This window comes from Pinus tabuliformis, chromosome 2_2, assembly GCF_031772625.1.
Source record: "Pinus tabuliformis cultivar Carrire ecotype Pingquan chromosome 2_2, CPIR1, whole genome shotgun sequence".
In the NCBI taxonomy this organism is placed as follows: Eukaryota; Viridiplantae; Streptophyta; class Pinopsida; order Pinales; family Pinaceae; genus Pinus; species Pinus tabuliformis.
Genome location: NC_142300.1, coordinates 1,088,516,923 through 1,088,531,743, shown reverse-complemented (window position 1 = coordinate 1,088,531,743; position 14,821 = coordinate 1,088,516,923).

Below are 14,821 nucleotides of genomic sequence, written 5' to 3'. Positions count from 1 at the left end.
GTGGACCAACTTTCGTTTCCCGGATCACACATCGCAAATAGTCATGTGCCATCCCTAAATGGTCTATTCATGCAAGAAGTGTCTCAGCCCACGGTCCGTCCTCCTGATGAGCGCGAGTAATCCAGGAGGATATGACTGGAACCCAGGGGGCATGCATCCTGGCCTGCTTCGGCAGGGAAACTTTGGGTATAGGGTAGGTTTCCGCGGGAGAATATGACTAGTCCGTACCCCGTCCGTGGATGGAAGAGGGGTTGTTCTAGAATAGGATTCTTTTGTCAAAGTTACGTGTTTGGCACCAGTCATTCACCCTTGTCTATTTCGGTAGACATTGCCGAGGAAGTGTTTTGTTTGAAAGAGTAACGAGATAATCTTTAGGTAACCTGAAAGAGGTAAGCCTCTCTCGATTAAAACAAATGTTTTGGCGGAGGGTAAGTAGAGGTAACCTTGAAACTCTGTTTTATACCTGGGGGCATGCAAACCTTTTGGAGTGCAAGCAAGGGGCGACTATTTATTTTTTAAATTTTTAGGTCCTCCCTTTAAACCTGTAGGTCTAACCCTTTAAAATCGTAGGATTAGCCATTTCCGAACTTGCATAAAGAAAGGAGAGGGAGCATAGCTTTGGTAAGGCGCAAGCTCTATAAAAAATGGGATCTTTCATGAGACACTCTTATCTTATGACTGGGTAATCGAGCAGTTTTAGCATAAAGTTCATGCTCGTTAAAAAATAAACGCAAGATTCGAGCAGTTTTAGCATAAAGTTCATGCTCGTTAAAAAATAAACGCAAGATCCGAACAGTTTTAACGCGGTCTTCATGCTCGTTAAAAAATAAATATAAGCAGTGAGCAGAGTTTCCTCGAGTGTTTAAGCTCATTTTTAACTAAAAAATGAACCTATCCCAGTAAATAACCACTGTGAATGTAATTTATCAGCCGTTAAAGCCTTGGTCATGTTTGCACCTGCCACCTCCACTGTTCATTTGGCCGATCCTTCACCTCCATATGATTGTTTACCCATTTTGAGGAACAGCTGCGAAGAGTGATTTCACCTAGCCATCCTTGTGACACTGCCGTGATTGAAAAATTCCAACCTGTACCTGGAATCAGCTGCTATCCTTGTTTATCACTCGTTCCTCAAAAGACGAGTCTTCTTTAAGCTCTTTTCAACTGACTCGTAAGATATGAAAAGATTGTCGAGTTTTGGCCTTCCAGCTCGTTAAAGGACAGGAAGAGCTATCCCTCCTCTAGATTTTAATCTTTTTGGACCTGAGGGATTATTGCACAAAAAGATCGAGCGCTTGTTTTGTTCGGCTCGTTAAAGATATCGAAAACTCATCCCTTCTGTATTGTTTTATACTTTTTCGGACTTAAGGGATTAGATGACGAAAAAGGAATTTTGGAGTTAACTTTATGTACCTTTTCAGACTCTCTAAAAATGAAAAGGATCGAGTTATCCTTGTCGTTAGACTCGTTAAAATTATTAAATAGCGACAAACTTGTCTTTAGACGAGAACGAGTTTAACTATCGCTAAGCTCGTTAAAACATAGCGATGGGCTTGCCCGAAGGGCAGGTTATAGAACAAGCATATGTTATCCTCCTCAAGCTTGACAAAAATAAAGAGGTACTGGTCAGCAATGACTGGGGAAAAATTGGGAAAAAATCAAGAAAACTTTGATGGTAGCAGGTCGCTCTTGAACATGACACTTTTCCTCCGTACCACATTCGGGTTGGGTTGTCTCATTCACTGGTCACATCACCATGGTCTCGCCATACCATCCATATTTGGGGTAATGCTACCAATCCATCGCATCAGTGTCGCCATATGTTCAAGAGAAGTCGTTCAGAAAGAGTCAACCGGGTCCCATCCACTGCCATACATTATCCTTCATCCATTCATGACCGCCACCCTGAATCATATGTCATAGATCATTTTCACCTCCATTAAAGTCATTAGCACCGTTCCGTGTCACTGATGTGGGATTAATTAAGGCCCTCCTGTGACGGATCGCTTCTTGTTGACATCAGCTCATTATCCAAGAAGTTGATCTAGGAACAACCCCTTCAGTACTTTGAAGCTTGCATGCCTCAATGGCAAGTTTCTCACTTCCGGCGACAGGTATACATCAATGACCTTCGACCAGAAGATTTTGCGTGGTGTTCGACGCCAAGTCCTTTATTCACACCACGTGAATTGTACTGCAGTACCTTGAGGGTCATTATCATTATCGGTGATTCCTCTCGCGCTTGTTAATGGTTTACATCATTGACCGGTAATTAAGCGATGTCTTTCCATGTTTGACTTCAGCACAATTCTCACATGGATCGACTTGTACTTAGAGTGAAGATCGAACGAGTTTGAAGACCCCGGATCTAGTTTCATCCATCCGGGCTGTGATATATATTCAGGAAAAATAAAGAAATTTGACATGTACATCATTGCAGCAGATGATCATCCTACTCAAAGGATGATAATTTCGCCAAAATTATCAGTCTACCATCAGACGATCGTCTGTTCTATGTACAAAAATGAATTTATAAAGCTGAGCATGGGAATTCCCGCCTCAGCTAGATCATGAAAGCAGTATGAATCATAATGTATTGTATTTTATTTTATTACAGGTCTCCTCCCAGCAGATGGATGAACTTCGGACCCTCCTGGATAAAGCATTTCACCCGATAAACGGCCTCATACTTTAGGGGGCAACTGTTATAGACATTTTTGTGCCTTACAGCATGGAGCATGAAATGTCCATAATCTAAGGGATCCAAAGTCTCTAAACATGTTGTTCCTACCCCTAGAGGAACAAGGCTAACTAACCACAGCAATTCACAAAAGTTCTCCACCTGAAAACACTAAAAAACAAGCCAATTCTGGATCATGTCAACTGCTCCACTGAGCATCTGTGCTGAATGTCAACTGCTACACTGGCTACCTGCATTGAATGTCAACTCCAACACTAGCTACCTGCGCTGAGCGAGTTTGGACATGTGGCAGAGTCATTCCTCAAGGTGTCAATGCCCAGGAAGCTTCCAAAATGACACTTGCATCAAGGAATTTGACTGGTGATGAGTAAGAGGTTCCAAATCTCCAAGTGGAAGAAAGAACCTCCAAGTGGACTCAAGAACTAAGAGAGGGAGAGGACACTAGTCAGATCTCAAGCTGACTCATCCTCTCTCCAAATATCTATATATGGATCTCACCTCCATGGGATCTAGGGGCTGGAATTTTGTAATTGCAAAGAATTGTTGTTGGTTTGTGGCTGGGAACATTGGGTGCTTAATGCTTTGAAGGGAGCTGAAGAAGGAATTCCATTCTGCTGGGAAGGAGATGCTGGATTGGAGCCCTATGGGTTGTATCTCTTCCTGAACCCTGTTACTTATCCATAAAGCTATCTTGATTCTTTCCTATATGCTGGTGTATTTTATATGATTGCATTAGTGTATTTGATTTACTTCTAATCCGGAATCATTTATGAATATGTATATTTGCCTTTGTATTGTGTTCTTTTCTTTTCGCGAGTAGATGTTCTCTTGTCACAGGTAGCTGTTCTCTTGTGATCTCGTGGGATTCAAGTAGTTGTTCTCTTGATCAAGCGAGGAGGCAAGTAGCTGTGGACACACAAAGAGAAGAGGATCTAGTTCGAGGGACAACCGGAAGACAACGGTAAGTCTGCCGATCTCCCCTCTTTCACATTTCATAAAGGAAGAAATCATAATAGTTGTATTCTTTTGTTGCTAAGGCGCTGTCACACCTTAGGTGGATAGGATCGTCCTGCATAGGCATTTTTCCCCACAACATAGAGGGGACACCCACTCACTATCTGAGATGGGGTATATGAACCTTGCATCCAATAACCTTTGTAAATCTTCTTTTACTATGTCCTTGAGGGCTGGATTCATTCTCCTCTAAGGTTAGTGCACAAGTTTTCATCCCTCCTTGATATAAATGTGATGAGTACAAACTAAGAGATGCACCCCTTTCATTTCTTTATAGTTCCAATCAAAGGCATCCGAGTGCTCTTTAAACATCTTGCACAATTGCTCTTCCTGGTTGGATGAGAGAGGGGTTAATATTCAAGGTTCTAGATGGGCCAAATTATACAACTTTTACATGGGCAAGACTTGGGTCAACTGAGCATCACTCAAACCAAGGACTACTCTCAAATTCTTTCACTAGCTCATCAAGAGGCATGGTATTGGGGAATTGGTTCTAAAGGATCTAGTCAATGAGGTCATCTTCATCAGGTTCCCCCCTCCTATAACAAGATATAGAGTACAAATTGGGTAGGATGTTGTATGATACACTCATCCTCTTCCTCCTCTTCTATCCACAAGGGTAAGTCATGCTCAAGGGATGGATAAGCAGGAGGATACAATACCAATTGTTTATAAAAATGTCCATTCTTAAAGGTCATGTTCCCAGCCTTGCAAATAATGTAAGCATCAAAAATGGCTAACCTTGGACTTCCTAAGATGAGATGATAGTCATTGAACTTGGTTTTTGGCGGAGAACCAAGATGTCAGTAGGATACTCCCAAGAGTCAATGGAGACCATGACATTCTCAAAAACTCCCTTAGGAGCTAGTGTAGGTCTCTCTGCAAGTTACAACATTGTAGTGGTCTTTCTACAAGCTCATTGGAGTTTTAGCTTCAACATGGTTTATTTAGTCATCACATTGATGGTAGCCCCAAGATCAATTAGGGTATGAGGGATAATGATTCCATCAATGTGCACATCCATTACTGGACTTCTAGGGTCTAAATATTTTGGAGAATTCACTCTCCCCAACATCAAATGAGATAATTAATTAAAAACATTGATGGTGGGGGTGTCTCTTTCTCTTCTCCCAGGGTGTTTGAAAAATTTCTCCTTGATAAGATTATTATAGATGGGAACATCCTTAATAGCCTAGAGAAGTAGTATTTTAACACACAAATTCTTCAATTCTCTGAGAAGTTCAATCTCTTCTCGGGTGTGTTGGCTAGGGTGGATCAATATGTTAGGAAAAGGAGGTGGATTTACTTGAGGGTTACTCTTTCCCTTTTCCTCTTTAAATTATTCAGGTGGAGATGGTGGATGGTTATCTAGAAGCACTCTTATAGACCTAAGTTTGATCTCTTGGATCTCCATAGCATAGGTAGGGTAAGATGTCTCTCTACTGTAGACCTACTATGCTTGCTTGTTTTTCAAGTTCATATTGGGTTGAGCAGGAAACTGAGGTTGCTTGGGTGGAGAAGGATGAGTGATTTTTGGTTGAGGCTAAGGTGGAGGCAATAAAGCATGAGGTTAGTTGAGTTGAGGCCTCCACCCTTGTGATGGGTTGTTCCATTGAGGAGGTTAGGGAGCATATGGCTAAAATCGTTGATTTACAAGTTGGGGAGGATATTGAGGAGCATAAGGCTAAGAAGGAGGTGTGAACCATGATGGATGAGTGGAATAGTACCAGAGTGGAAAGGGTGCATTCAAGTTGGGATGGTAATAAGAGTAAGATACACCTTACATGCCTTGTTGGTATGGTCTAGGTCATTGAGGCCTCCTTTGATTTATAAAGTAGAGTTGCTCAACCCCACCTCCTGCCCCTTGGTATAGAAATTTTAAACCACGAGAAGAAGGAAATTTATCCGTGGCATGGTTTTCCTCACAGAATGAGAAGACCTCTATGACATTTAATGGGCATTCATTTTTGGGGTGCCTTCTAGTGCATTTAGGGTAGAAACTAGTTATGGATCTCTCTCCTTCCTCTCATTTCCTCATGATCTGCACGATATCCATTTGCAAATAAAATGTATGTAACATTTCACTTTTAAATTCCTCCAACATGTTCCCAATCTCATTCTTGATGGATGTTGTAGAAGGAGAGGGATTGGCCAAGCCTTCACTAGCCCTACCCTTCTTTCTAGCAGACTTAAAATTATTCTTGAACACATGTTTAATGTAATCATAGGATAAATGATAGATATATCCCCCAGAAAACACGTTGAGGGTATCCAACTTGTCTTCCCTCATCCCTTGGAGAATCACTAGTTTGAGTGATTCAGGATTAAGGGTGCATCTAGCCCTCCTATAACTGACTTGAAATCTCTCCTCATAATCTTCTATGGATTCATCAAGTCCAAGATTCATTCTAAATATTTCTTCCTTGTTTTGTTTGGACCTACATTAGTCCTTGTACTTGTCATTAAAGGCTTGTTTCATTTGAGGCCAAGTAGTGATGTTACCCCTAGGCATACCCATAAACCAACAAGGCTACATCCTTAAGGGTAGAGGGGAATAACTTTACCTTTTGGTCATCAAAGGCATAGTCATAATTCCTACAAATAACAAAAAACTCAAACATGAAGGTATTAGGATCCTTAAAGGTTAATCCATGGAAGTGTGGAAGGGTAGTAGGGCTTATATTCTTCATTCTAGTCTCTCCATTAGTCTCTCTGATAGGGAAAAACTCATTGTTAATGTTTTCAACCATAGGTTGGGTAGGTGAAATGAGTTCTTCTTCTTCCCCAAGCTCACGTAGAGGGTCTTCTAACTCTCCTATAGTTAGAGAGGGAAGTTGTCAATGACCGAAGAAGAGCAAAGTTTGACTACTTGAGGGTGTTGGGGTGTTTGGTAAGAATTTTCCTTGAGTATCTCTACTCCTACGAGGCATGAAATATTTTTTTCTCTTTTTCTTTTATGATACTTATTCAAAACTGTATGAAAACAATAAAACAATGCTTAAGAAGAAATAACATCTACCTAGATACCCCCGACAACATCGCCAAAAAGTGGTGAGCCCTGATATTGCACCAAGAGTTTTGAAACTCCTAAGGGACTCTCAACTCTATTTATCAACTCGGGGTTCGTACAAACTTCAAGGTGGCAGTCCTATATCCACAGTAAACATGATTCTACTCACGACACCCTCAGCTAGGACATTTTATTAATAGTTCTCCAAGACCATTCCTCCTACTGAATTAGAATGCAAACTAGCTAATGAAGGTGCAATTTAGAAGCTACCTCTAACTATGAAAATTGAAATGTTCCTAACTTCAACTTGCAAATTCTATTAAATCAAATCATGAAAAGACAATAGCTACACTACTTGCATAAAGGAAACTACATTATCTTGTAATCAACCATCTAGTTATCAAATATACTTGCAAACAAGAAGCTAACCAACCAAACCATAACTAAATATTCTATGGATAATCTAACTAGATCACTTTTGCATATAAATCATTATTTTGTTTGTTCCAAATCTGTGATAAGGAAACTAATGCTATTCTATTTTGCAGTGAATGAAAAGGAGGGTTTGGAGTCGCCTAGGAGCTGCCCTTGATCATGGAGTCTCATCTGGGGCTCAACATCCTTCTAAACTAAGTCCAGATTGTAGCAAAGGTCAAAATTGGTGTAGAAACATGTTGCTATAGGAGGCTATTACAGGTGCTTTGTATTGCTACAAGAAGGCCTATAATGCTACAAGAAGGCCGCAGAGAAGGTTTAGAAGGTGGAAAAGATGGGTTCATGGTATGGAAAGGTGGATGGAGGTTGAGGTAGATGAGTGAAGGGTGGCCAAATCCACTAGACAAGCTCATATCCTTTTGAAGGCTCATTTTTCACTAGGAGAGATACTCTCAGTGATCTAGGAAAATGATCTCATGAACAAAACTGGTAGGACAAAATTTGGGATTCATAAGAGAAGGTGAGGAAGTCCAAGATTGAGGTGGTGAAGGTGCCCTTTCTTAGATATCCAAACAACCTCGCAATCATCAAATGTATATACCAATTTATCATTGACAAAATGAAATAACTAGTAGTGTAAAATATGAGTTGAATTTATTATTCTATCTAATCGATTCAAAAAATATAATCTAATCAATAAATCAACTCCTAAGCTACAAAAATAATTTTCAAAACAAGATGACTATCACAAATCTTCTTCCAAGAAATCATAAACATAATACTTTTGGACTGTGGTTGTAAATCCTTTTATTTATGCTCCCACGAGGGAGATGAGGTAGAGGTTGCAATCACATATTTTTGATGGATTATTCTCCAATGAAATGCAAGAAACTAATAAGTACTCTGAAGTAAAAAGAGATACAAATACACAAGAGGGACCTAAGCCACTGGGGTTGGGCCCAAACCGAAGATCCTCAACCCTCTAAAACTAAATTAGTGATGAACCAATAAGCATATTCTCATTATCATTGAATCAATGTCTAATACATCACATAACAATCAAATATAAAAGTGTTGCGTACTTGAGCTCAATAGCTACCTAATTGAAAACAAAACTCGAATCCTAATGAGCTCTTTTACATGCTTATTTATACATGAGGGTGGCCACTAGCAGCTCCATAGAAAATAGGCATATTTGTCTCCCACAACTCGAGAACAGTGGATCTTGTTCCTCATTAACTGCACTTACTTGTCTTAGAATGACCTCATCCTTCTTAGATATCAATGAACTTGAGCTGACGAGAGAGAGTGTTTTGATCTTGGGCTGATTGAAGGAGTTAAAGAGGTGGACAACCGCATAGAATCTCTTCCTGTTGTCTACTCCAAGCCCCTGCATAGAAATAATCTAAAAAATGTTCCATTTCCTACAATTAAAACATATTAGGCCACATTACATAGCAAACATCTTTTACCCTTGTTGCTAAGTATAATATAACAATATATATGTGTGTGTGTGTGTGTGCATGTGTGTGTGTGAGAGAGAAGGAGATAGCTCTAAAGATAGAGGATGGCATCATGACCCTTAAAATATACCTATTGATGAGCCTCTTCACTCAAAGCCATCAAATGTTATTTGAGTACCATGTTAACATGGAAAGAAAACCATGATCAACTTCAAATCAAAGGAATTATCAACATCAGTGCCTCTAGAAATCATTCATGTAGATATGTGTAGTCCAACTATTACTTCAACTCTACAATGAGAAAGGTATCTTATATTATTTATAGGTGATTATACTAGAATGATGTGGGTATTTTTCATAAGATATAAGTCAACAAAACTATATTTTTTAAAATTTTTGATAGTAGCAGTCGAAAATGAAAGCGAGATGAAGATCAATAACTTAAGAACAAACAGAGGTGGAGAGTTTACCTCAAGAGAATTCAATAAAAAAATGGAAGCAGGAGGGAAATTTCTATTACTAGAACTCCACAACAAAATGTAGTCGAAAGAAAGAATAGATTTGTACAAGAGATTTCAAGAAAAATGTTGTTGGAATCTAAATTATAGGCTAAATTCTGGAGGGAGGTAGTTGGTACAAAACTCTACATCATGAATATAGCTCAACTCTGGGTAAATAATGATAACACTCCATATGAACTATGGAAAGGAAGACTTTCCTCTATAAAACACTTCAAAATATTTCGAATAAAATCTTTATGAAGATAAATGATGATTTACTAGGAAAATTTGACTCACGTGTTGATGAAGTATTTTTCCTTAGATACTCATTAAGAAGCAAGACCTACAAATTCTACAACAATCATTTATGGAAGATAGTTGAAATCATTGATGTAAAGTTAGATAAGGCTCTTCTTGAAAAGTAATTTGTCCAAACCAATGAAGAAGACCCTATATTTGCATATCTAGAGGAAGGTGTTACAAAAGAAGAGAATGAAATGGAAAATTAAAACGAGGAATCATCTCAAACACCATCAAAGACAACCTTAAAGTTTGTACAAAATCATCATCAGGAACACCAAATCATTGGATATGTGGAGGGAGGAATACAAACTTGGATAAATATGAAAAACACACCAAAGAAGAATGATATCACTTTCTTATCTCATATAGAAACAAATAAATTTTCTCAAGCAAGTGAGGATCCACATTGGATAAAAGCAATGGAAGAGGAGATGAACCAAATAAAAAATAATGGAACATGGGAACTTGTACCTTTCCCAAAGGATAATAATATCATAGAAACCAAGTGGGTATATAAGAAAAATATGAATGAAAATGGAAAAGTGATCATAAACAAGAAATATTGGTGTGTAAGGGATACACTCAAATTGAAGGAATTGACTTTGAAGATACTTTTTCTCCAGTTAACATATTAGAGGCCATAAGTATGTTTTTAGATTTTTCATGCTCAAAAGGGTTCAAATACTGTTAGATGGATGTAAATTCATCATTTCTAAATGGTGACTTAAAATAAGAATTATACATGGAGTAAGAAAAAGGGTTTGACTTCTTAGAAAATAAGGACTTCATATGCAAATTGAAGAAGGCCTTATATGGATTAAAACAAGCTTCAAGAGCCTAGTATGCTAAATTGGATCAATATATTCAACAACAAGGGTTAAATAAAGGAGTTGCAAGAAGTAATCCTTACATGAAAATAGTCAAAGACAATTTACTAATCACATTGGTATACGTGGATGATCTAATTTTTGGCAACAACAATGATGAGATGAGTCACACATTTTCCCAATTAATGTCAATGATTGGAGAGTTTTCTTTCTTTCTTGGACTTCAAGTAACTCAAACCAATGTTGGAATGTTCATAACACAAACAAAGTACCTTAAGGGGATGCTTAAATGATTTGGGACGGAAGAATGTGCTATTGTAAGCACACATACAATTACAGGTTGCAAGTTGAGTAAGGACAATGAATCCCCTATAGTAGATGTAAATATCTACAGATTAATTATTAAAGGGCTTATATATATGACAAATTCACAGCTAAAATTCATGAAGGAAGTAGGAATGGTGGGAAGATTCTATTCATACCCTAAGGAATCACACATGTAAGTAGTAAAAAGAATATTTATATATCTAAAGGGGCCTCCTAATTTTGGACTATGGTACCCTAAAAGCATAAATCTTACCTTGAAAACATATATTGATGCATAATTTTCAGGAAGCATTAATGACAAAAAGAGCACACGTGGAAATGTATTCTTCTTGGGAAACTCTCTTGTATCTTGGCTAAGCAAGAAAAATTCATATATATATATATATATATATATATATATATATATATAGTTGAAGATGAGTATATACTAGTAGTAAATTTTTGTACAAAAATCCTATGGATAAAGAAATCATTGAAGGATGTCAAATAAAAACTAATTATCCTCTCACCATCTACTATGACAACACCGGTGCTACCAATCTCTCAAAAAATATCTTCATGCATTAAAAAATAAACATATTCCAATCAAGTACCGATTTCTCCAAGAAAAGGTTGTAGAAGATAACATCAAGATGGAGTATATAAAAACTAAGGAACATATTGTAGACATCTTCACAAAACCCCTACCTCGAGAAGCATTTGAATATCTTTCTAAAAAGAAGGGGATCATCACTCTTGCATCCAATTAGAGAATACATTTTCTATGGATGTCAAAGGGGGAGAACATGATATGGGGAGAAACATCATGATAGGGGGAGTATCACTTTGATAGGGGGAGTAGCATATGAGGAGATCATTGTCATTAATAACAAGGGGGGAGATTGTTGAAAGAATATTTTTTTGTTGATATCAAAGAATGGATTGATGAAGATAAGAATGCCATAGACTGAAATAGTACTTTAATCCCTTTCCAATGAACATTTACATGCATCCTAACTCCTCTCCATTGTGGAGAATTTGATTTTTTAAGTTAGAATCCATTTGTTTTGACCTCTGTCAAGTCTAATTACTTAAGAACAAGTTGGCCCTCTCCCAAACATACATGTCAGTTCAGTGTATAATTGAACAAGTGGAAATAAGAAGAAACTTTCCTCCAATTCAACTACTAACTTATCCAAGAAAGCAAGAGACAAGTTTGGGTCTCCAATAGAATATTCTTATGTTCATGTCTCATGAACCCTATGTCAATTGAAGAAGAAGCACTTGGGAGTTATTTTTCTTTTTTTTTGGGTTATGGGTTATGGGTTTTGGTAACACCTTTGATCAGATTTTCAAGTATCCTTTTGAGTTATTCTTGGAGGAACAAAATCAAGTTAACTTTGGCACATATTTAGTACTAAATTTCGCCAAGAATTGGATGACTTGTTGCCTCTCTACAACTCATCATTTTGGTGTATTTTAGGATTTTAGTAGACCATAATTTGACACTTTTCCATAAATTTAAAACTTGTGGAAAAACAGACTTTGAGGCCTAGAAAATTCAACCCTGATGCTAAAATTTTGGCCCCTCTTGTGGCCTATGGTATCACAGTTTGAGACAAAGTTTTTACCTCCTATGACAGAGGAAAAAAGAAGGTTTCAAACCTATGTTTTGAGTAGATTTTTCTAAATATTTTAGACTTTGGATCTCTTTTGAATACTCTCTTGGAGCAGACTTCAACCATCTCTTAGAGCAGACTTTATGGATCACTGAAGTAGTTTTTGAGGAGTGCCTTGGAACAAACTATTTATAAACCTTGGAGAGCCATATTGAAGCATACTTTAGAACAACTTGTTGGAGTAACCTCGATGCCATTTGTATCATAATTTGGAGCATCCCTCTTGAGCATTCTTGAAGACTTTTGAATCATCTTTTGGAGCATTATTGAATAATTTTTTGGAGAATTGGTTTGGAACATATTTGAACCATACTTTGAAGAACCCTTTAGAATATCTTGGGAACCATTTGTAGTAGCCTTGAAGAAGATCTTAAAGACTTTTTTGAGCATCATTGGAGGTTTGTTTGGAATAGACTTTGTAAAGGTTTTTGGAAACATCTTGGAGAAGTTGATTTGAAGTAATTGTTTAGGTTGGAACCTAAGAGGATAGATGTCCTCATTGAGACTAGGTTGGTTCTTGGATTTGTGTTTGAGGATTGGAGTCCCCATTCAAGGTTTTGGCCTTGAAGAAGTCATAAATTTTTTTGTACAAGTTGGAACATGATTTTTTGTAAAAGAGGATTGGAGTCCTCACTATCTTCATTAACAACATTATTTTCTTATTCTACTTCTTGTGTTATGGTTTAAATTGTGATAAAATATTAACTGGAATAGCTGAAAGAAATTTTGATTCACCCCCTTTTATTTCCAACATAATTATATATAAATAAAGAAATTTTGTTATGCTAGCTCATGCGTATTCAGTCCGATAATTAATTGTCCCACAATTCTCAACCAATAAATTTAAACATAAGCTCATTAGTACTGAAGAACATTGTTGATAGTGAATTGAACACTTAATTAATAGTGTTTCTTTAGCTTCTAAGTGGCAACCAGGCCCACATATCGGTTGAAGGTTAACGAGCCATATGGATTTGTGTCTAATTGGGACTCATGATTGGGTGGCCTCCCTTTGTTGACGGTGTTCTAGTAGTCGAGTCACATTTCTAGTAGAACAAGAATTGTACCATCTTGCAAGGCTCATCAGGAAAATTGGCTACAATAACAAAGGCAATATTAAAGCCACGAGAAGAGAAAAATTATAGGAGAATACTCCTCGAAACTCAATAAACTCACAATATTATAGCATGAAAGAATACCTTCCATACACTTGTGGTGTAACTAATAAAATCACTAGGGTTCTTAGGAAATAAAATATTGTTTTTCATGTTCAAACTGTAGCAAACAACTAGTGTGCTTGTTTGTACTTACAATGTAGAATACAAAAATATATTGTAAATAATATTTTTATTGATAAGATGATAGAACAAGGATTGAATGAATGTTACAATGAGGGCCCGCTTATATATCTAGGCAGGTGCTCTTTCATATAACGTCATGTCCTTAGATTCATGTTTCTTTATTAACTAATCATTAATTAATTATATTCATGATTATTATTTGTTCATTTATATTTATTTTATTTTTATATAAATTGTATTCATAACATTTCCCCTCTCTTCAAAAATATTTGACCTCAAAGCTTAATCGCTAACAATTTTCCTTACCTTAATTACTAACAATTTTCTTCACCTTTCTCAAGTCATTTTCAGTAAATGTAAGTGGTACTACTAGCCTTATCCATTTTATTTTTATTTATATATTATTATATAAAATTAGTTATTATTAGAGAAATGCCTTTCGGATTAATCACATTATTAGGATTTGGTTGACGTTTCGAACCAACTAATGTGATTCATGTCCTGAGGATGAACCACATTAGTTGCTTTGAAACGTCAACCAAATCCTAATGATGTGATTAATCTAAAAGGCATTTCTCTACTATACGGATCACAAAATTCTCATATCTAACATTAATTATTATTATTAGTTTATAATAGTAACTTTATAAAATTTACTATAATATAACTTTATAATTTAATAAAGTTAAATTATAATCATTTTATAAAGAACTTTATAATTTTTTAAGTTCTTATATTGGTACCGTCGTGTCTTTTTATGGTGGATGGAAGAGTACAACTTTGTATGAGATTTCTCATCTGTTTTAGAGACCTCTCATGTTAAAATGCCTTCTCAATGCTCCAATAAGCCTGTCAAATGCATTCAAAGATCACAACAAAGATGTGTTGACAGGGTTGTACATAGAATTGAGGCAAAGCATATTTATAATCTTCCAAATTTCTTTTGAATCCTTAGGGGTACAAATATTGTCAATGATCCAATGAACCAGTGAATTCACATGGTATTCAAACATGAATCTTTCTTGATTTGAAAAATATTCTTCTAGGTCAGGCTCAATATCGTTTATGTCGAAGGGTACTCTGCCATTGTCGGATTTTTGGGAATTTGTGTCCTCATCATCTAAGGGATTTCAAAGATAATTTTTTCAACAAAATTCCTCCTAGAATCAACCTATATGGACAAAAAATGTCTGAATTCGGTGCCCTATTCTCTATCATTGTAATGAAACGAAGTATGAGAAAATACGTGTAACGGATATGAAGGTTATTAAAAATCTTCTAA